A 22252-nucleotide genomic window follows, 5' to 3' on the forward strand; every position below is an offset into this window, starting at 1 on the left:
TCTGAATTGCATGAATGATTAACCTTCAAAGGCCCGGGACAATCCGTTGATTTTAAATCGACTGGTGCACAGAAACAAATAAGTTTAACGAACTGCGGTTTTCACTATGATCTATGGGATGAGTTAAACTTCCTGCGAGAGGAGTTTTTAAAACCGGAAGTTCAGGTCTGGACATGATTTTCAACCGGAAATATGTGTTCGCTAGTCACATTTTATACAACTTTAATCAAGGAAACCAACTAAACCAATTAAACGAGAAGTTTTAACCATTTTTAGACATTATGTAACGGACCAAGGCTATAATACACCATTTAGTTTATTTACTTGCATGGGATGAAAGCTGAAACCTGGTTCCGGAAGTATTTTTCGGGTAGGAGCCGAGACGAAGGAACCCATATAAATTTAACCCGAAGCAACACATGCGGCTACTTGAACGTCATGAAGTCAACTCAAAAAGCCAATGCTAGACATCAACTCTCAGTATTGTCAATTCTACACTATGACCAAGGCTGGGTTGTAGGGTCACTTCCGGTGATTCTGAAGACAATCATAAATAACAGGTAAAACTAAACATGCGTCCGCTCAGACTTCATGAAATAACCCCAGCTTAGCTGTAAGAACATGCTCCTCTCCTGTATGGCCACTTCGGCCAGATGATCAGACAATGACCGGATTTTGAGCTCTCTTCCATGAATCAGAAAGAAACATATAATTGGCAAAACTAGGCTTGTGACCGCTCAAACTTCATGAAATAACCTCAACGTTGTTGTAAAAGCATACATCTTGCATCACTCGATATTCGGCCAGATAACCAGAATATGAGTGGATTTCGAAGTCACTTGCGGTGAACCAGGAGATAAACATATATAATATGTAAGACCAGACATGCGACTGCTCAAACTTTATGATATAATCTCAGCGTAGCTGCTGAAACATGCTTCATGTCTGTATTAACTTTTCGTCAAGTCGGAGAGGCAAAGAGCGGATTTTAAGGCAACTTCCGGTGAATCAGGAAACAAACATGGCTGACGCTCAAAACTAGGCTTGCGACTGCTTAAACTTTATGAAATAACCGCAGCATTGCTGTTAGAACATGATCCTATAGGGACACTTTGGCCAGTAGACCAGACAATGACCGCATTCTGAGGTCACTTTTGGTGAACCAGAAGACACACATGAATAAAGTATAAAAAGAGTTGCGTGGCTATTCAAACTTCATGAAATCGTCTAAGCTCTGCTTCGCTATTTGCAATTACACAAGTTGTAAGAATTTTGTACCATATTTTTTGATAAAAGAGAATCTTTTTTTTTCATATTTGTTTTCTGATCTCAAAATCCGGACATTTGGCTGAAATGTACAAGCAAGAAACATGTTCTTACAGAAACGATGAGGATAATTCGTGAAGCTTGAGTAGTCACATGTCCAGTTTTACTTTATTTGTGTCTCTCTCTCTTAGTTCACCGGAAGTGAACTCAGAATCTTGTTATCACAGTTAACAGACGTTGAAGTCCGATTGTAAAACTGTGTAAGACAATTAACGGTAATTTTGAATGGCAACACAAGTAGCAACATCGTGGTGACGCTGTTATCGCTAAGTTTCCATGACGATATCAGTGGTTATTATGGAATATTTCAAGATACTGATATTCACCACTGGGTGTCCGGCCATCTTGCCGAAAGCCTTTTGGCCGAATGCCGTTTGGCCGAATTACGAACAAAAACTAATTATTGTTTTCAACCTTGACGTGTAGGATTCATAAGTGTGGCGCAATAACTGATATGCTAGTTAATTTGTTGATCTTTATCATGTGGCGGGACGTCATGTTTGTGGCTCCAAGAGGACGTTTATGCTCGAAGAGAATATTTAAAACTATCCGCTTATTCAGGATGAAGTAGTGAAATCGCGTCAAGACTCTGAGCTCATGATTAGTTCGTCTCTGGGCTACCAACGGTGTGCTAGGGCTTGAAATGTTTTTAATAATTTCATATGAAATTTTTCCTTCTTTGTTACATAGGCTATTCTTTTGACTTTTACTGGTGTCATTACTAATAATAAAAATTTAGCTTTTATTTTAGTAGGGATTTTTACTTTCTTTAAATCATCGGCAGTTCTTTATATAATAAATCTTCGAGCTGTTTAGTAGAATACCTATAAGTAGATGAAAAAACCGAATTTAGTAGAATACCCCTTAAGTCGAGTCTAGTATACGACACTGAAGACGGCCTTACAGTTGAGGTCTAAATAAGCGTATCTGTCAAATCAAATTCATCGGAAGTGACCTCAAAATCCAGTCAATGTCCGACAATCTGGCCGAAGTGTCCATATACGCAATAAGGTGACATCCACAAATTACGTAACGCTCGGGGGAGGAGGTAGGCTCAAGCGTTACGATTCCTACATTTTTTTTAAATTTCCATACAAAAAGCGTTACGGAGGGGGGAGGGGGTCGAAAATTTCCAATTTTAGCGTTACGTAATAAATGGATGCCGCCTAATCATATTCTTGCAGCAACGTTTAGACTATTTCATGAAGTTTGAGCAGTCGCATTCTTAGTTTTGAGTTCATCCATGTTTATCTCCTGGTTCACCGGAAGTGACGCTACAACCCACCCTTGGCCTTATGTAAAAATTGACAATATTGAGAGTTGATGTCGTGCACTGGCTTTCTGAGATGATTCCATGACGTTCAAGTAGCCGCATTGTCGCTTTGGGTTTCGTTGTTAAAGTTGTAAAAATCTGACTAGAGAACACTTATTTCCGTTTGAAAAACATGCCCTGACCTGAACTTCCGGCTTGAAAACCCCACTCGCAGGAAGTCTAACTCATCCCATCGATCATAGAGAAAACCATATTTCGTTAAACTTATTTGTTTCTGAGCACCAGTCGATTGAAAATAAAAGGTCTGTCCCGGGGCTTTGAGGGTTAATATTTGATTGAACAAATTCGCATCTTCATTGATCTAAGCTAGTTCACTGACCTTGAACTAAAATCCATTGCGATTACCAGCTGTTTCACTAGAAATGCTTCAAAATTGTGTTGCAATCAGGAATATGAGTCTTTTTTTTGGAATTTGAGACAAAACTATGATTCTAAACATCGTCGTCTACGCCTTCCTTTGAGTAGCAATACCGTATCTTCAAAGGCTATCTTTCCCTATTTCCAACGCGCAGAGCTGCGCAAGTCTAATGAGAGAGCGCGCAAGTAAGTTTGATTCTATTTGCGGGTACCGTTAATGTAAACAGAACATGCATGAAGCAGTGCCATATGATGGACAAATTTGAATTTGATGCGCGTGGAATTGGCTTCTGCTATGAAATTTCTTATTTCTCTCGAGCTGCAGATACGTCTCTGATGCGATCACTGCGCCCGCAACTATCGAAAAGCGACGATCCATATGCACATCCCGGCGCGCCGTTCTTGGTCGTGTGCCATGATGACTGTTTCATGTTGTTTTTTATCGTCATCTAATTACGTGCGCTGAGTTATGATGAATCACTGCACTTCCGCTGCTAAGAACTATATCACGTCGCCTTCGAATAAACACACGTTCTTTCAATATACACACTCTACTAATATCACCACCCATCGCCCATCTAAGCATTCCTATTGGATTTCTTGGAAACGTCCTTCAGAGAGATGATTGAAAATCTTATTTTTTAAATTTCTTTTTCTCTGCCATGGAGACTGATAGCATCGATCGCAAATCAATTGCAGACCATCCAAAAGTCATCACATTCCAGAAAACAAGTAGCGCTTTCAATCGCATAAACAACTCACGTCTCAATACCCTAATAAGGAATCTATCGGAGATATACCGTAAATTGACATCGTTTGGTATGGGTATCAATTGCTGGATATCTCATGAATCGTCTGAGTTTTAACCTAACTTTGTGTCAAATCAGTTTACGTCAGCATTCCAGTTATTTGCAAAATAACCACAAGATAATATTTATTCAAGAAGAAAAATCAATTTTATCATATCTTTCGACAAATGCAAAAACCATATATCCTCACACATCCACCGAAGAACCCGACGATGACGGCGACACGACACAGGCAAAAATGGCGGATCAATATTATTTCGACACCCCGAGATCGAGAGGGCTACCAGATGCAGCGGTTTAGCGGAAATTTCGCCCATTCTTGACTTTTTTCACCAAAATCGCGAACCCATTCGGCACGATCAAGCCTTTAACAATCCGGACGTACCTTTTTCAGCGAGCCACAGGGCTTTTTTCTCTCGGAAAACACAGAAAAATTAGCACTTTGACACAAAACGCCCTAAAACTGACACATACAACACACATAAGTCCAAAGAGAGGTTCATCTTTTTTTCCTCTACTCTCGCCTGGGCTCTTTTACCCCATTCATTAGGCACCATCACCACATCAAGCGGCAGGCCATGTGTGTTGTGTACGTTTGCGGTAATGTTTACTTTTTTCCATTGAATACACACGGTATGGCCATAGAGGTAGGCCTTGATGTGTTGTGTGTTTACATTCAAGCACGTACCATACACATAAAAATGGCGAAATCAAATCAGCCTAACACACATTGACCGACCCATGGCTTAACAGTGCTGCTTGGGGAAGCATGCGCAGATTGGCAACCGAATGGGTTGAAGCGATGGTATGCGTGAAATTATGAATGAGGTGGATAGGGAAGGAACGTCAAAATCGATTTGCGGCTCCGTAGAACTTGACAGATGTGTGAGCCCAGGCAGTTACTAATACTAGTATTTACTGGCTCAGTGCGAGAGATGCTGAACACGACTAGCTCGGTGAGGGTTAAAATTGATTGGGTTGAGGCGAGGTTACACTTTTTCATCTTTTCATAAATTTCAAATGACTAAAAATTTATATCTAGTCAATATATTTTATTACAACAATAACAATAAATTCTGCTTATATGTTTCACATATGATAAACTTGTTACGAATTTCACGGTTTTGACTTATTTTTAATAATGTTGAAGGTTTCATTAGGCTGTTTGTCTGTGTTCAATTAACGGTCATTCCAGGATATTTTTGTAATGGGTACTTCCTAGACATCGCCAGTTTTCTGGCAACACATAGATCATACAAGTGGAGAAAAAACTAACAATAAGTCAGATGTCCCATCTTGTCTTATATAGAGATGAATAGAAGAAGGGAACATTATTTAGGAAATTTAATTTTTAATTTTTTTACCCACTGGGGTCCATTATGAGAATAGTGAACGCATGTTGCAGTCGTAACGAACCACAGGTAGATTTTTCGATGGAAACGATACATTTTAAATGCATGTTTCTAAAATAGTGCTACTGAATATTCCATATTTGAAAATTATACAAGTTTGCTATTACCGCATGGCAGTAAAAGTAGCAAAATAATAGTCGGAGGCTCGTGGATGTGGTTTAATAAAGATAAACTTATTATTCAGAATCTTGTAGTTTTTCCTAATAGTCTACTTTTTCTCCTCCTTTTTTTCTTGTTAGCATAGAAACCAAGCAAAATATAATTAATTCCAAACATTTTCTAATCAGAAATCTTTATTGTGCATCGTTCTATACATTCGTTTCGGGACAGAAACTATTAATTTTCTCTTCATAAAATATTATAGGAAGATATGGAACTCTCAGTGCTCCTGCTCGTAAGAATACTTAACGTAACGGTCATGAATCCCATCCAGATTTTTTTTTTTGTTTTCTAGAACAACTTACAGATAACATTAAGTTTGTTGGAAGTGTTTATGGTTTGAAACCAAAACCGAGATTAGCTCAAAATCGGAAAAAATACGAATGTTACATATACACACTCAGTTAAGCTCGGCTAATTTTCATTCTTTTACCGAGATCCGCACAGCCAAGCGGTCAGCAATTGAATTTTAACTGATATTTCAGCAAAAAATCAAGTTTGTTTATAGCAGCACCTTCGGGTGCCGCTGACATCAAACGTCAATTTTGCTGAGTTGTCAACAAACGAACTTTAACCGAAATTCGCACAGCTGATTTCGGCATTCTGATTTAAGTGTGTAGCGAGCCTAAATAGGAGAAATGCGAAAAGGCGTGAGCTGTCAATTGAACCGTCAAAAAAAAAAAGCAGCCAATCAGGACGGACCTACAATTTCCAAAGCGCTCATTGCTAACGATTCTCCAAACGATTGTTTTAACTTTAAATGAAGGAAAATAATTGGACCTGCTTTAAGCATTGGTGCCGTTCCTCTGAAACCCTCCGCGTATTTGTGAGGTGCAAATGTGTTTTTTTTTTCTCTCTTGTTATGAGAAGTAACCCAAATCATATCAGAGAAATGACGGTCAGTGAATGGATAGTCTCACACATGTTGGGGACTACTTGGCTACAATGGTGAACAGCCTGGTTCACTGGAAAACCCAAAATATCCATAAAAATCTTCAACTCATGAAAATCATCCTAGATATCTGAAGTTTCTTGCAAACTCATCAGAATTCATTAATATATAACGTAATAGATTTTCGGAATTATTTATGGACATATGTGACCACAACAACTCCCTCCGTAATATCCGCAAAAATGGACGTAGAAATCATCCTAGACCACTGTGCATTATTTTTTCAAACACGTCAACAATCATACTTATAGAACATAACGTATAAATTGAATTGTTCATCTCCTTTCGACCACCGAAGTTTATTGAAACCTTATTAAAATTCATCATTATTCATTTTAGGGACCTTCCTTAGCCAAGTAGTTAGAGTCTGTGATTACAAAGCAAAGTCATGCTGAAGGTAGCTGGGTTCGATTCCCGGTCGGTCCAAGATCTTTTCGTGATTGAAATTTCCTTGACTTCCCTGGGCATACAGTATCATCGTACTTATGAATGCGAAAATGGAAATTTCGGCAAAGAAAGCTCTCAGTTAATAACTGTTGAAGTGCTCATAAGAACACTAAGCTGAGAAGCAGGCTCTGTCCCAGTGAGGACGTAATGCCAAGAAGACGAAGGTTATACAACATAAAGGATTGTTTTGACATTCATAGACAAATATCAAGACACGACGTCCGGAAGATCTGAAAAATAACAGGGGAGCACTATAAAGCTCTGAAGGATCTGGAACGACCGTAAAAATAGTCATCTTGTAAAAATCAGCCTAAACAAACGTTTATCTAGGTTGATTTTTACGAGATGACTATTTTTACGGTTGTTACAGATCCTCTTAAGAGCTTTATAGTGGTCACCTATATGAACAGTCCAATTCATCCGATATATAAATATAATTTCTGAAATGTTTGGAAAAAAAACCGCAGTGGTCTAGAAGATTTTCACGATATTCTATTTTTTTACGGGTGTTCCGTATCTACTAGACACCATTATAGTGACCATCTAGGCCCATGAAAAATTCAAATAATCTATTGCTTTCTATAATAAGGAATTCTGATAAGTTTGCAAAAAACGCAGCTGTCTTGGATTATTTCCATGAATTGACCTTTGTTTACGGATGTACCACGATGTTTACCATCAGAGCCAAGTATTTCCTAACATGTAAGAGGCTATTCCTTCACTAAACGGCACCTGCTTGATAAGATTTGGGTTACTAGCCAACGAGTCCATTCAAAACCCAGAGCTATTTGATCAGGTTTTAGTGAAAAACGAGATAAAAACATAGACATATTCACATCTCACAAAAATGGTGTAATTTTCAGTGAGGCGGCACCAATGCTAAAAATTAGTACACTTTTTTCCACTAAAAGCCAAAAATTTCGAAAATCGGATTCACAGCATTGCTGAGATTGAGCATTTTGTAAATTTTAGTTTCGTCCTGGAAATTTTCGGTTTAAATTAACGTAATGTGCACCTAATGTAAATTTGTAGATCTTTTTTTTATTGAAACACGTATCTTGACGAGTAGGAATAGAATCCAAAAGATAAAAGTATTTGTTTTTCAATGTCAAAAATTACGCATTTTTTTTGTGACGCTACACAATGATAATGCGACTATTTGAAACAATATGTTTGCAAAGAACTAATAATTCGTTTCAAACAATAAAACCCGCACACAAGAATGCCATCGAATACCCTTCTAGTAAACGTATAAAACAGTCATGTGACACTTGATAAACTGTGAAACAAAACTTTTACAAAAATGTTGTTGAATGTCTCAAATTCTCACCAATAAATTTTATAAACTTTATACAACTTCTAGGTATGTTTTTATAGTACTTTCAATTTTATACAATTTAATATATTGTCTTTCATGTTCTGCAAAGCTTTGGAAACATTTCAGAGCTCAAAATTTTGGTACCTTGGAGTAGATGTGCGTAGAATGTGTCAAATTCAACCGTTTTGATGTTGCCAAAATAAAACAGGCACCATGATACCATTTAAGCGTTCTTTCATGATCCTACATTGTTCAACCTTAATTAAAAATGATTCGTTATAGAATATTAATCACTGATTTCTTGAGTTTTTTTTTTTTTCAATCTCATTTTCTAAAATGTTGATAGATGGTATATTTACAGAAGACGTAAAATAAATATGCTCTATAAAATAGAATGATCTAATAAGTATGATCTGTTTGTTATATAATTGGAACCAAATTTGCAACGAATATGTAACGGGAATTATGACCTCGTAACTGCTTATGCCGACGATGTATCCGCGATAGTAGAAAATTATCACAAAATTGACTTAATAAAAGAAGAATTTGAGAATGAATCAATATTTCCGAAAAACTGAAAATTCTTGGAGTGATTTTTTATGACTCATTTAAAATGATAATCGATCAAATTTGGAAAATTGTATTATATTAGTATAACCCAATTTTTCCGATTTCTGTGGATGAATAAAACAAAACAATTGAATTTATCCCAGAAAACATTATTCCTAAATATGTTTGCTCTTTCTAAAATCTGATACATACCTAAGCCTATAGCTAACCTAAGCTATAAAAAATCATTACAAGATAACGAAAAGCCTTAACAGATATCTTTTAACGTCAACAGAAAGAGTTCAACCTCCACTATATGGGAAAAATATAAAAAGAGTGATAAAACCAATTTTTTAACATGGAATCGCTTGAGGGACTATTGGTACACGTGTTCCAGTAGTTGCACTAGTGCTCCAGTAGTAGACGTTCGGCAATGATACAAAGAATTTTAAACTAAATGGTAAACTTTTATATAGGTTTAACATTTTTCCCTCGGAACAGCAACTAATATCTTTCGAATGAAGCATAAAGATCATCTCTGGGACTTTTCCTCATTTTTATTCATCCATTTTAAAAATTGCTTCCATCCGTTGACATACGGCAATTATTGGTGCAAGGGAGCAAATTTTTTGCGTAAACTCAATTATTTATATGACTTTTTGATACAATAAAAAGCTGAAATTTGTCAAATCGACTAAACTAGGAACGATCTATCCACCAAAAATAACTCATGTTGTTTTTATCGAAAATGTACGTTTTATTCCATAGTCCAATCTACTGCTACATTACAACCATTGGTACCGGCACCCTATTCCAATACAGGCAATCACCTGCAATTCAACATAATTGAGTAATTTACACTCCAATGAATGGAATTCCTCCTATCTTTTCATATTCATAATCGGAGAATAAGATCTGACGATCGTAATTATTCAATGTCGTCTGAAATTTATATGAAAATGCTTGATTTCCATCCGATAGCTAATGTAGTTCGAGAGCACCTAAATAAATGTTTCCAAGAATATCAATTACAAAAACTCAAGCTCTGGCTTGCTCAAGAATTACTTTATTGGTAAAAAGAGTCTCATCTACATATTGTTGTTGTTGCTAATGAGACTTTAGTATACACGTTTTTTGACTGTTTGAAAATCAGACCATTATGGCAGTACACGTTAGCAAAATTGCGAAGAATGGACAAAAATTTCGGAACTCATAAAAAATGTTGTTATCCTTCAATAGTTTTCCTTAATAGAGCAAAGAGAATAGACGCAATGAATTAAATCTCAAATTATGTACAATATGCTTTTCTTAGCCTAGTGGTTAGATTTCGTGGCTACAAAGCAAAGCCATACTGAATGTGTCTAGGTTCGATTCCCGGTCGGTCCAGGATCTTTTCGTAATGGAAATTCCCTTGACTTCCCTGGGCATAAAGTATAAAGCCTATACGGGTTAAAAGAAAAACGTCCACTGTTTTTGTTTTTAGAATTTGCCCTAATTGTATTTTTTGTTATCAGATTCTAGAGATATTTCGATATTGCTGTAGTTCGTCTGGTTGCCAAGGATGCAGATATCGCAAAGCTGACTTTCGTCTCCTTCAAAATCGGATTGAATCCTGCACATCGTGAACTAGCTCTGAACGCTTCAACCTGGCCGGACGGACTTCTGTTCAGAGAATTCGATGATCAACCCAATAAGCGCTGTCATGGAAGGGTTCCTGTTGAGCCCCCTTTTGACAGCGCTATGAATGCAAATCAACCATAGGACGTTATTTTTAGGAAGGTGGGGACCAACCCAGTGGCGCGGGAAGTGGGTAGGTCAGGTAGGACATGTAAATGATTGTCCAACCCACGATTCAACAAAAAAAAAACACAAGATCAGCAGAAAGCTTGGAAAATAAATTAAACTATTCATCATCTGTTCAATATACATACACATTCGATCAATGTTGTTATGAAGCCTGGAAAACACAATAAGGTTTTTCATGGTATTCATATTCATAGTAAAGCGGGAAATGTTTTGTGCATCACTCAAAAATTTCTTGCTCGTTAATAGAACAATTGAGATAACCTATAGTGAAAACTCTGGAAACTAACTGTGATAATTGCTTCAAGCAACTTCTTTGACCATTACAAAAAATAAATTAAGTCATCCTCAATGACATTTCTGAATGAATCAATGGATGGTTTCTCAAAATATCTACGGCTCACTCTTGGACAAATTGCCGTGAGCATCAATAAGTTAATTCTTGAAAAATGATTTGGGAAAAATTCCCAGTGATATTTTGTGGCATCATTTATAAAAATATTCAGATCAAAATAATGACGATTTTCTGAGAGGTTTTGTGTTGCAGATTTGTTTAAGAAATTCTAACAAAATATTTGATGGAGTTTCTGCGCGATCAAACATTTTTCAAGCATCTTCAGTTTCTCCTGATTTTTATTTATTATTAGCCAGGCACTTTGATGCAGTGGAATAACAACTACACAAATTCACAGAATTTTGTTTTCCACCCATTTGTTGTCTAGAAATAGTTAAGTAAAACATTGGTATATTTTTGTCAAATTTGTTTTATAAAATAGATTTGAAAAGGATAGAAATATGAAGGATATTCATATGTTTAATATGAATGATTTAAAAAAGTTGATCCAATTGATGATCCCAAAGGCAGAACTGGTAATAGGTTTCTTTTAATAGACATGGTTTTAATGCGTCTCTAAAAAGTCTCTATTTTTATTGGAAGGTGTATTAAGTATCTATTTTAACCAAAATAGTCACTAAAGTCCCTTTTTCCTTATTCTGCTTGCGTTAAATCCTGATGCAAAGATATAGAGTAAAGTGGGGCAAAAGTTCGAGTGGGGTAAGAGTTTCTATTCTAAATTTCTAGCTCATTTCAAAACTAAATTTATAAATGTGATGGTGGTTCGAATGCTATTCAAGTAAGAGACTTTCACTCCAAATATCATAAAAATTGATTGAGATTTGGAAAAGTTATGGCTATTTGTTGTTTTTCGACGTGAATGTTATAATTTTTGGTCAAACTTTCGTTGCATGGAACCAATTGAAGATAAAATCTTTTTCAATATAATATGTAAGGGCGTTTCTAGGCCTCCCAGTCAACATTTCGGTTGGTATATTTTTTGCTATACATCATTATATATGAATCAAATCACTCGTATAAAATGCATGAAAACGCTATATACACACCAAAGTGGAGGCCATATACGCACTTCGCACGACTTTTTCAGACTTTCCATAGTCAGCAATACGATACCACAAAATTCCGATAAAAATTAAAAAAAAGTTTCCAGTGAGATTCGAACACCGGACCTTTGGATCCCTAAACCAGTACCATACCACTACACCACAGACCGCTACATGAATATAGTGTGATTATTTGCCAACATGAAAGGGAGTTTGCTATACAGCACACACGCTTTGTTGTTCTTTGAAGCCCACCGCCAGAAGATACCGACCTCGGGTGGCAAATTTTGCTAAGTTATTGCGATTTCATTTGATGCTTATCTGCATTGATATATGATCTGTCAGTTTATACAATTTGATGCGATTCTAGATTATACTATTTACGGCATGGTTTGTTGTCAACAAAGTTTGTCGACAATGAATCGTAGTGGAGAATTATATACAATTTGTGTTAACATTTATTCGTTTTGATTTGACATATTGTGCGATTCTGATTTTTTACGTATGAATATGAGATTTTTGGCGCACATCCTTATACGATACGTGGTTCACTGGGCTATCATAAGGTTGCTTTGAGGTATATTCGTTTTTGCATAAATGCTTGGAATCAATTTTTGGCCCATAGTGAGGTAAAAGTTCGAATCAGCGGGGCAAAAGTTCGACCCATGTATAAACTCACGGAAAAAAATGCAAATTGCCTAAAATCCACATATTATCTTCAAATTTAGCTAAATTTGTCTGATCATGCGAAAACTGTCAACAAAATTGTTCATTTCCATTAAGTTTTGCGAAAAACTGCTATTTTTGAGTGTATTTACATTTAGACATTTAACCTGATTTTCGGCATTTTTTATGTAAATTTAGTGTGTATTTTTCGGCAAACTTAAGTTTACGACTGGTGTAAAGTATGCGTGCCATAAACGGATCGATATTTTTTGTTTTAGCCAGCGAACTTTTGCCCCACACTTGATTCGAACTCTTGCCCCATCAAAAAGTTCGTTTAAGACAATCAATTTTGAAACTGTTATAACTAAAAATGAGTGAATATTTTGACACAAGTTTATTCAGCAAAAGTATAGCCAATATGTTGAAGGTTCACTGTATGGTATTTGTTTTGTTTCAACTGCTATTGTTCTCCTGGTAACTTTGATTATACCACTAAGGTCGAACTTTTGCCCCACCTTACTCTACAGACTACAAAGAAACCTTCAGAAACTTTAACGGGTTCAACAGACTCATCAAGAATTTCGTCTCAGATTCCCCAAGGAAAAGCTTCAGGAAATATCATTTTGGTTTTATTCATAATACTTTCAGGGTCTCCTGCAGGGACCTCTCTCCAGAAATTCTTCTAGAGTTTTTTCTTCCAATTCTCCCAGAAATTCTGTCAGCATTTTTTCAAAGAATACTTAAACGATTTTTTCCAAAATTTGCTCCCGGAAACCCTTGAGAACCCCAAAGCTACTCCTTCCAGTAACTTTCTCAGGTATTACTTTGAATTTTTTTCCAAAACTATCCTACAATTTCCTGAAGATATTTTTTTTAACTAATCCTTTAAACGAATTCTCAGTTATTTCAATTTCATCTGAGGAAATCCCCAAAGGTTTATGTCACAGTTTTTGCAAGAAATAGTTTAAGGGTTTTACAAGAAACCCTGCTAAGTTCCTCCGCATGTTTATGTGGATTCCTTCAGAAATTTATTCACCTTTCCTTCCAGAAAACCAAAATTCCTTGAGGGCTTCTTCGAACAAATCTATTTTCTAGGAATTTCTGTAGCATTTTATCCACGTATTACTCCTGCAGTTTTCCTTAACATTTCTAAAAAAGTTTTTCGAAAAGTTCCCATACAATCTTCAAATTCTGGCGATCATTCCTATACCAATTTTCATTTTGATTCTGTTCAATGTTTTTTGAGAAATTTACAAAACCTTAAGAACATTATGTCGTGATTCGATTAACTTTTTCATGATTATTACTATATTGTAGCAAATCATCAAGGAAATCTACTTAAATGCCTTCAAGAGTCCGGGAGTTATTTCACAAACCCTTGTTCATTCAGTGTTCAGAAAATCTCAAAGAATTATTGGAGGAATTGCTGTAGAAATCTTAGAAGTAATCTCTGAAGCAATTGCTGAAGATATCATTGGAGAAATCCCTAGTTAAAATCTTATATAAATCCTAAAGGACAATTTTATACAAAATCACTGGAAATTTTTGGAGAAGTTATTGATTGAAATTAAGAAAACGTTTTGACCGAGAATTTTGGAGGATGTTCCGGAGAAAACGATGGATGATTTCTTAAATAATCTTTGAAGAATTTAAAGGTCAGTGGCTTTCCTGAAGAATTCTTGAGATATCCCTACAACAATTCTTGGAAGAATTCCTTAGGAAAATTTGAAAGAAGTTCCTTGAGAAATTTCTGAATCATTTATCCTTTAGAAATTTACTGAGTATTATTTGAACATTTGGGGAAATACCAGAATCACTTCTGATGAAATTTGTCTCAGAATAACATGAAAAACCGCGTAGTAATGCCGTGAGGAATTCTAAAAAAATCTTAGATCTTAGATATATGTCTGCTCCGATGCTCTACAATCTCTAGTCTCCTGTTAGATGTTTTGTTTTATTAGTTCCTGTTTGGTCTCTTTTTTGTTTCCTTTTAGTTCACTTTTTGGTCTCCTCTTTCCAAGCAAGAGGGCTATAATTTTCTATTTTTAAACCAAGCACTCGCTATCAGCCCTTCTAATGACTACTAAGAAATGAAGGGGTTAGAAGCTAAAGGTTGTCAGTGACAAAAGCTTAGTTTTGAGAAAATCTACTTTGATGTTTTTTCAGCAATGTTTTATTCTGTACAATTTGTATGGGAGTCAAAAAAAAACAAGCCAGACTTCTAAGGATTATGTTTTTTTTTCTGATGTCCGACGAAATGTGACTTACATGCTTTTGCGTTTGCCTCTCGAATATAGTAATTCAATATCCAGCCTAGTATTCCATATGGGTAAATTTTTTCTTAACTTCACTGTGCACAAACTATTTTTCAACGTTTGTCCTACCCATGGTTTCGAACGTGGACGCGCCTCTGGACCAACCGGTCTTCACCAGAGGCGAATATCATGTTTTTACTTCTGACGATCCCGCACCTAATTTCTAACCGTTACAGTTTACTGACGGTAACGGGGTAGCTTTCAATAATCCACCACTTGACGAACGCAACCACGTTGATATAGGCCCACATGGAATAGCCGACGTTGGGAGAGATATCCAAACAACGCGTCATTTGGAGGACGGCGGAGGTGCGAGCACCTCCGACTGAGGAGAGTACTTGTCTATCAATAGTTTCGATAATGGGTCACCGCCTGTGCAACCGTTTCAGCCCTCGCAGCACACTCGTCAAATGCACGTTTATTTCCAAAACGTCAGAGGTTTGCGCACAAAGATCGACGAGCTGTTTCTAGCAGTGAATGAATGCGAGTACAATGTCAATGTTCTTGTGGAGACAAATCTCGATGCAACTGTGACGTCTGCACAACTATTTAGTGAAAACTCTCAGGTGAAAACTATGCTGTCTACATGAATGATCGCAATACAAGTAGCAGCCACAAGAACGCAAACTTCACTCCTTTCCAGTTCAGTGTACCGTGGAAGATCTAGAGCTCGTACTAGCCCGTATGCGAACAGCAGAATCGTCTCTGTTCATCTGCGCTGGATACATTCCTCCAGAAATGCGTTCAAATATTATGTTTGTAAAATACTTCTCCGATGCTGTCAGGGACAGCCTTGACTGCGCATGCAATGATGATTTAATGATTGTTTGTGGCGATTTCAATCAAGCTAACCTTGTGTGGGAACAAAGTGAGCCGAGCTATGCTACTGTTGAACCCAGCAGTGTTGGACCGGCGAGTGCATGTTTACTTGACAACATGGCAATGTTAAACTTGCAGCAGTATTGCCGAGTATCAAATCCCTAGAGTGCGGTATATCTGAACACCTACATTTTGATCGGATTTGAGTTATGACTACTAAAAAAAGACAGTTTTCAAGCAATCCGACGGTGTTTAAGGGTGGTTTTTCCATCCAACAGAGAAATATCATAAATCGCAGTAAATTAGCATGTTTTTTTTTTGTTCCAAAACATTTTTTATAGAATGAAAAAATGCTGATATAAAATTTAAAGTCGATTTTTTTAAAACTAGGTTCTTGTTACTTACACCACTTTGCTTCTAACCTCTCCATGTATAAGTATGAACTCTCTTTGAAGTGTGACATAAAGCCTAGTCATATTTAAAAACAATGTGCTAGCATTCATTGCAGTTGGGTAAGAAACAACGGGGACAACACATTTCTTTTAAATAATCGTGTAAATTACGGTTACGCAAGCTTCAATAAAAATTGAGACATATTTGAACAAAAAGAAATCAATCACGTGTTTAGAAAATCACAATGGTTTATTTATTGCAATAAATCAACTATCATTACCACTAAACATTTTCTTCTCTAAAAAGGGATAGACAAAAATAAAAAAATCCATCTTTATTTGTAGAGAACACTTTTTTTATTCGAGGTAATTCATCGAGTGGGACTTTTCAAAAGATGTCTAACCATGATTATCATTGTGATTCATGATCAGCATAAAGTCCAACCAACATCGTATTCCATTGCTAAATAAACACGTTTTGAGCAAGGGTCGAACTAAATAATTTATTTTATTTCAACAGCAATTGTCTTTATTTAGGTGTATTATGCTGATTTCCAATGTCTTATTTTGCAATTAAATGATAGAATTCACGAGTTGTTTAAGGATTTTACATTTTCGGGAGACCCGAATCTAGCAGTTACCGAATTTTCTAAAACCTGTTTTGTTATATGGTGATCAAATTCGCCTCATTGCGTGATTTTTAATTATTAATATTATAGCTAATTTTATTAAATGTTTAATGCTTTTTCATTAAAAATAAATAACGTAAACTTATAAAGATCAATTGTGTTCTGACTATGTCGAAATTAATTTGAAAATATTTGATTTCCTAAGGATAATATATCAAAATGTTGCAAAATAGTGATCAATTTGCTCCCAGTTTACGGTGCTCATAGAACACTAAGCTAAGAATCAAGTTCTGTCCTAATGGGGACGTTATGTCAATACGAATAATGATGCTTTGAGCTAACATGGATTTGTACATTTTAAGGAAAATACAATATTTCTTCTCGCTTGTCGCTCATTCAAATCTCCCAACCACGTGATTCAAAGCAATAAATTTTCAACGCTATTCACCGCTACGTTTCCCCAAGCACAACTTACCTCAATCCACCCGCAAATTTGGAAAACACTCGCAAGAATCAAGGTAAAATGGTGGCTACCAACGCAAAAACCAATTTTCCCTGTTGTATTTTATGTACAAACGCACAAGCACCATAGATTTCCCGATAACAAAACAACCAGTAGAAATGATAGCTTCCAAACGCAGCCAACAGAATAGAACCCACTAACCAATGCGGAAAGCTGGAAAACAGAATGTGATGTTTCCCCCCACCGCTTTGGGAATTGATTTGTAACAAACGGTAGAGAGTAAAAAAGCTGCGCACGGGCAACCGAATTCTAACGAGGATAGAATCTTCTTTGCTACTGTTTGAGTGGGAGACGAAGGAATAATATGGAAAAAATTTTCGCTGGTACATAAGAAAACAGCACATAAGAAAGAATCTCTGCATCTTGGGTGGTGGTCTTCTTTACATATAGCTAAGGAATATAAATATGTTCTTTTAGTGACAAACGAATTTCGGGTTGTTTCCTTCCGAATTAAGTTCTACCAAAAGACAGTAACTCATTCCACAGAATCGGGAGTTTATTGCTTTTTGCTTCCGTTAAAATGCAATGGCTGTCAAAAGCTTGAGTTTACAACTCAACTGGAATGAATTATTTTAGCTAGAAGACAAGATGTTTGAAACATGTTACAACATGGCGGAAATTACATTTGAATGTCATTTCCACGAATATATGTTGGTATATACTATGAAGAAAATGTTGGAAGGATGATATCAGTGTGTTCGGCGTCTGGAGGAGTTTTCCAACCGTTGCTGGATGCGATGACGCATGCCCACGTGGGAATGACCTCCAGGAAGGTCATACCGTTTCCTGTGCTTACCCAACACGCGTAGCCAACATGGCGCCAACGAGATTTTGACCAATAGAAAGTTTGTTGCCTTTCGGCATCCATTAATTACCCTTCGGGGTATCATTTATATGATGGCTTTTCTTGCCACTTACAACAGAGTTTATAAATTGTTGTGAGTTTAATTGAATACCAAAATCTAAATATATCTATACATACAACGAACATGTTTTCAAAAACAACTTTATCTAACAACCTTATTTTGAAACAAGATTTGGAACATAGCTTTCAATAGAATTATACTAAAACAAATAAAAAAAATCAATTTATACTGATATATAGCATTATGAGCAAAGCAAAAAAAAAACATTGAAGATTAACTTATTTTGGTAGTTTATTACGAATATACTATTTTCGAAACATTTATGGGCAAACGTGAAGAGTGATCCAAATTTCCACTCCAAGGATTGGCTAAAGCTGAATTTATAAAAAAAATAATTAAAATTAAGTTTCTTACAAGCGGGTTGAAAAAAGCTAGACATGGCGTACTGTTGGTACTTTGCATACTTGAAGGAATAAAATAGACCCCTTTGTGTGGTCCTTAGCCTCTTTCCCCCTGCTTGTGGTACTGGCCGGGACACGACTGTACGAGCAACCTTAGGGAAGATCGGGTAACCAACCCCGGTGGGAACTTTTATCGTATGCTGACAGAGAAGGGGGATTTACTTCTGTAAACTTGGAGCGTCTGTACTCCATGTTAGGATCGGCTCACAACAGCGTCAGGGGCGGCTTATCATCGTCCGAGTGCCAAAGAAGGACTCTAAGCTAAACTGTGCACTATGGCCCTCCAAACATTAAGGGGAAATCGACCTCTGGAAACCTAGGGTCAGGCTCTGCAAGCCACCCTTAAGAATAAATCAATACAATACGGCAATAAGAAAATACGAACATTCAGATCAATCGGCAAAGACCACAGCAATGGAAATGGACTAGTGATTGGAAACTCGGTACGTGAAACTGCAACTCTCTTAACTTCATCAGTAGTACAGGCATACTCGCCGATGTACTGAAGGTCTGCGGTTTCGGAATCGTAGCGCTGTATGAGGTGTGATGGACAGGAGCAATGGTGCGAACGCTCAGAGGTAACCATACCATCTGCCAGAGCTGCGGCAACACACGTGAACTGGGAACAGATTTTACAGTGGTGGGCAATATGCAAAGGCGCGTGATCAGATGTTGGCCGATCAACGAAAGAATGTGCAAGTTGAGAATTAATGGCCGATCCTTTAACTCTAGCATAATCAACGAAAGTACTGATGATGACAAGGACGCTTTATACACGCATCTCGAATACGAGTATGGCGGCTGCCCAAGCCACGACGTTAAGATCATCATAGGACATTTCAACACTCAGTTTAGTCAGGAGGAGGAATTCAGACCGGCTATTGGAAAGTTCGGCGCCCACCGGCTGACAAACGGAAACGGCCCACGACTGATAGATTTCACCGCCTGCACGAAAATGGCCATTCGTAGTACATATTTCTAGCCCAGCCTCCCGTATCGGTACACATAAGCAGACAGAATCGAAAATCGACCAAGTTTTGATCGATGGACGGCACTTTTCCGACATAACCGACGCCGAAAGCTATCGTGGCGCTAACATTGACTCCGACCTCTACCTGGTGATGGTGAAACTGTCCGTCGTCAACGATGTACGGTACTGATGCCCGCCTCGGTACAATCTAGAGCGGCTGAAACACCCGGATGTCGCCAATGCGTACGCGCAGCATCTTGAGGTAGCATTGCTGGATGAGGGCGTGCTCGATAGAGCCCTCTTGAGAACTGCTGGAGGACAGTCAAAGCAGCCATTAACGACGCTGTCAAAAGCATTGTCAAATACGTGGAACGAAGTTCAAGGAACGATTGGTTCGACGAGGAGTTCCATGATGTTTTGGAGGAGAAAAATGCAGCGTGAGCTGAAATGCTGTAGCATGGTACTCGTCAAAATGTGGAACGAATAGAGACTGAAGCGGAAACAGCAAACCCGCCTACTCCGGGACAAAAAACGCCGCTTGGAAAAGGTTGCACGAGACACCATTCTCAAGAAACGCGGAAGTTCTATCACAAGCTCAACGCATCCCGAAAATGCTTCATGCCGCGAGCTGAAATGTGCAAAGATAAGGATGAGAGCATCATGACGGACGGACGCGAAGTGATCAAATGATGATAGCACCACTACGTTGAATATCTGAATGGCGCAGAGAACACAGGCATATAAGGTCAGGACAGCGATGGTGATGGCTACATCAGCACAGCGGCCTGTGTAAACCAACTAGCTCACACAATGGAGGGACTTAAGGATGCCATTCAACAACTCAAGAACAACAAGGTCGTGCCTGCTGTTCAACATCGCACTAGAAGGTGTCATGCAAGATTTAACAACCGATGTACGATTTTCACTAGATGCAGCCAATTTATTTGCTTCGCGGATGATATGGAAATATGGACATTGTTGGCAGAACATTTGGAATTGTGATCGATCTGTACACACGCCTGAAACGTGGAGCGACAAAAGTCGGTTAGGTGATGAATGTGTCAAAAAAAAAGTAGGATGCAGAGCTACTTGGGCCCTTCCATGACTCATTTTGGCATGGGGGGTTTTTCTCGGCCGAATTATCTGAAACTTTGCAATTAGAAGCTCTTCGATACGACGCATATTATGACCAAACATGAGCTTAGCAGCTTTAAAAAAAACCTCACTGCCGAAGTGAATTAAAAGTGCCAAGAATAGGATTCGGCTCCCTACATGCTGATAGGCGCCAGGCTCTACGACGAACCATGTGGCGAAATGCGGAAGGGTGTGTTGGGCAGGGAAAGTTGCAAGACTACCGGACAACAAACCCTTCAAAGATGGTTATGCTTTCACAGCCAGCAATATGTCTGGTATATCGAAATTGAAACTAAATTATTCATGCATATACAACACCCAAGAAATCGTATTTACTGCTCTATAAAGTTATATGCATACTAGAGTGGATGCTATACAGAAGCATCAAGCCGATTGCAGCCATTTCTTTCGACATTATATACGACTGTTTTCAAAAACACCTGATTTAACCGATTTTGATAATCAGAATAAACGACGAGATGAAATCATATTTTTACGATTCAACAAGGTCTTGCAAAGGAAAAAATCTGACTGGATTCGAGCCTGGGTCATTTGATCGTTACCAGCTCCTTTACTGTCTGTGTCATACAGACAATTGCAAGAGTCGTTGTCAACAACTTGGGTATTGAGCAGTAGCATAATTATAAACTTCATTCCTAATAATTCCTAATAAATCACTAATAATTCCAAGTATTATGGCATACTGTTTAGTTTATTTTAAGCACATCTTTCATGTTTGAATAATGATAAAATATAATATTTGCTTACAAATATATCATTATGCTTCTGAATGAAATGTATACAATATTACAAAAAATTTTAACTTCATAGTGGATACATTTTTTTTTGTGTTTTATGATTGCTGCATTTTTAAGATTTCATAACTCCATATACGACTGTGTCCATTCCGTTCTCGTATATAAGGAGTGTATCGAAAAGTAGTCGCAAACATTCAATACTGTATATAGCAACACAGTTAATCTTTCTGATACTTTTTTTCAAGCAAATCTTTATAATGTCATCAAATATTGAACAAATTAAAAAAATATTGAAAAATATGCACTTTCAACGTGAATACGACAAGGTTTTAACAGCATTAAAAACAAAATCTTGCACATAATGGCATTTTGATGTGCCTTCTGAAGATGCACTGTTTAGTATTGAAAAAAATGTATATCAAACAAGATAGGATGAAAAAGTAATTCAATCGGAAAACATGTTTACTCCATACACCACGTAAAACAGACTTCAAACAAAATAATAACTGCTCTAAAAAAACTGAATTATTGAAATTAGATCGGTTTTCAAACGTTACTTTATCATAATCGATTTTTGAAGCTCTGCTAAATACAGCTGAAATTATATAGAACACTATTTTTTGCATTCTTCACTTCATAATGTATAAAAACTTTTCTTATAAATTTTTTTTATTAAGTTTCGTTTCAATAAGTCAATATTTCCATTAACGTGTAGGAAGAAAATATGGAAAAAAGTGATCCTAAAAAAAGCACTTTTTTCGTTTTTCTTGGATTTGCTCCTGATGATGCATCGTTGCTCCTGATGACGCATCGCTCCTGATGAACATAGTTGTATAATGATCTGATATTTCGGAAC

General features: G+C 37.1%; 1 protein-coding gene across 1 annotated transcript in view; it reads right to left on the minus strand.

Annotated features, from left to right (window-relative positions):
* LOC5567636 (talin-2) overlaps positions 1-4321 on the minus strand; it is a 188033-nt gene extending 183712 nt beyond the window's left edge. The window contains exon 1 of the mRNA XM_021840789.1: positions 4211-4321. The gene's annotated coding sequence lies outside the window, so the exon portion shown is untranslated. The remainder of the gene's footprint in view (positions 1-4210) is intronic.
* Positions 4322-22252: the final 17931 nt, after the last annotated feature.

The sequence above is a fragment of the Aedes aegypti genome, chromosome 2, assembly GCF_002204515.2.
Source record: "Aedes aegypti strain LVP_AGWG chromosome 2, AaegL5.0 Primary Assembly, whole genome shotgun sequence".
NCBI classification, from domain to species: domain Eukaryota; kingdom Metazoa; phylum Arthropoda; class Insecta; order Diptera; family Culicidae; genus Aedes; species Aedes aegypti.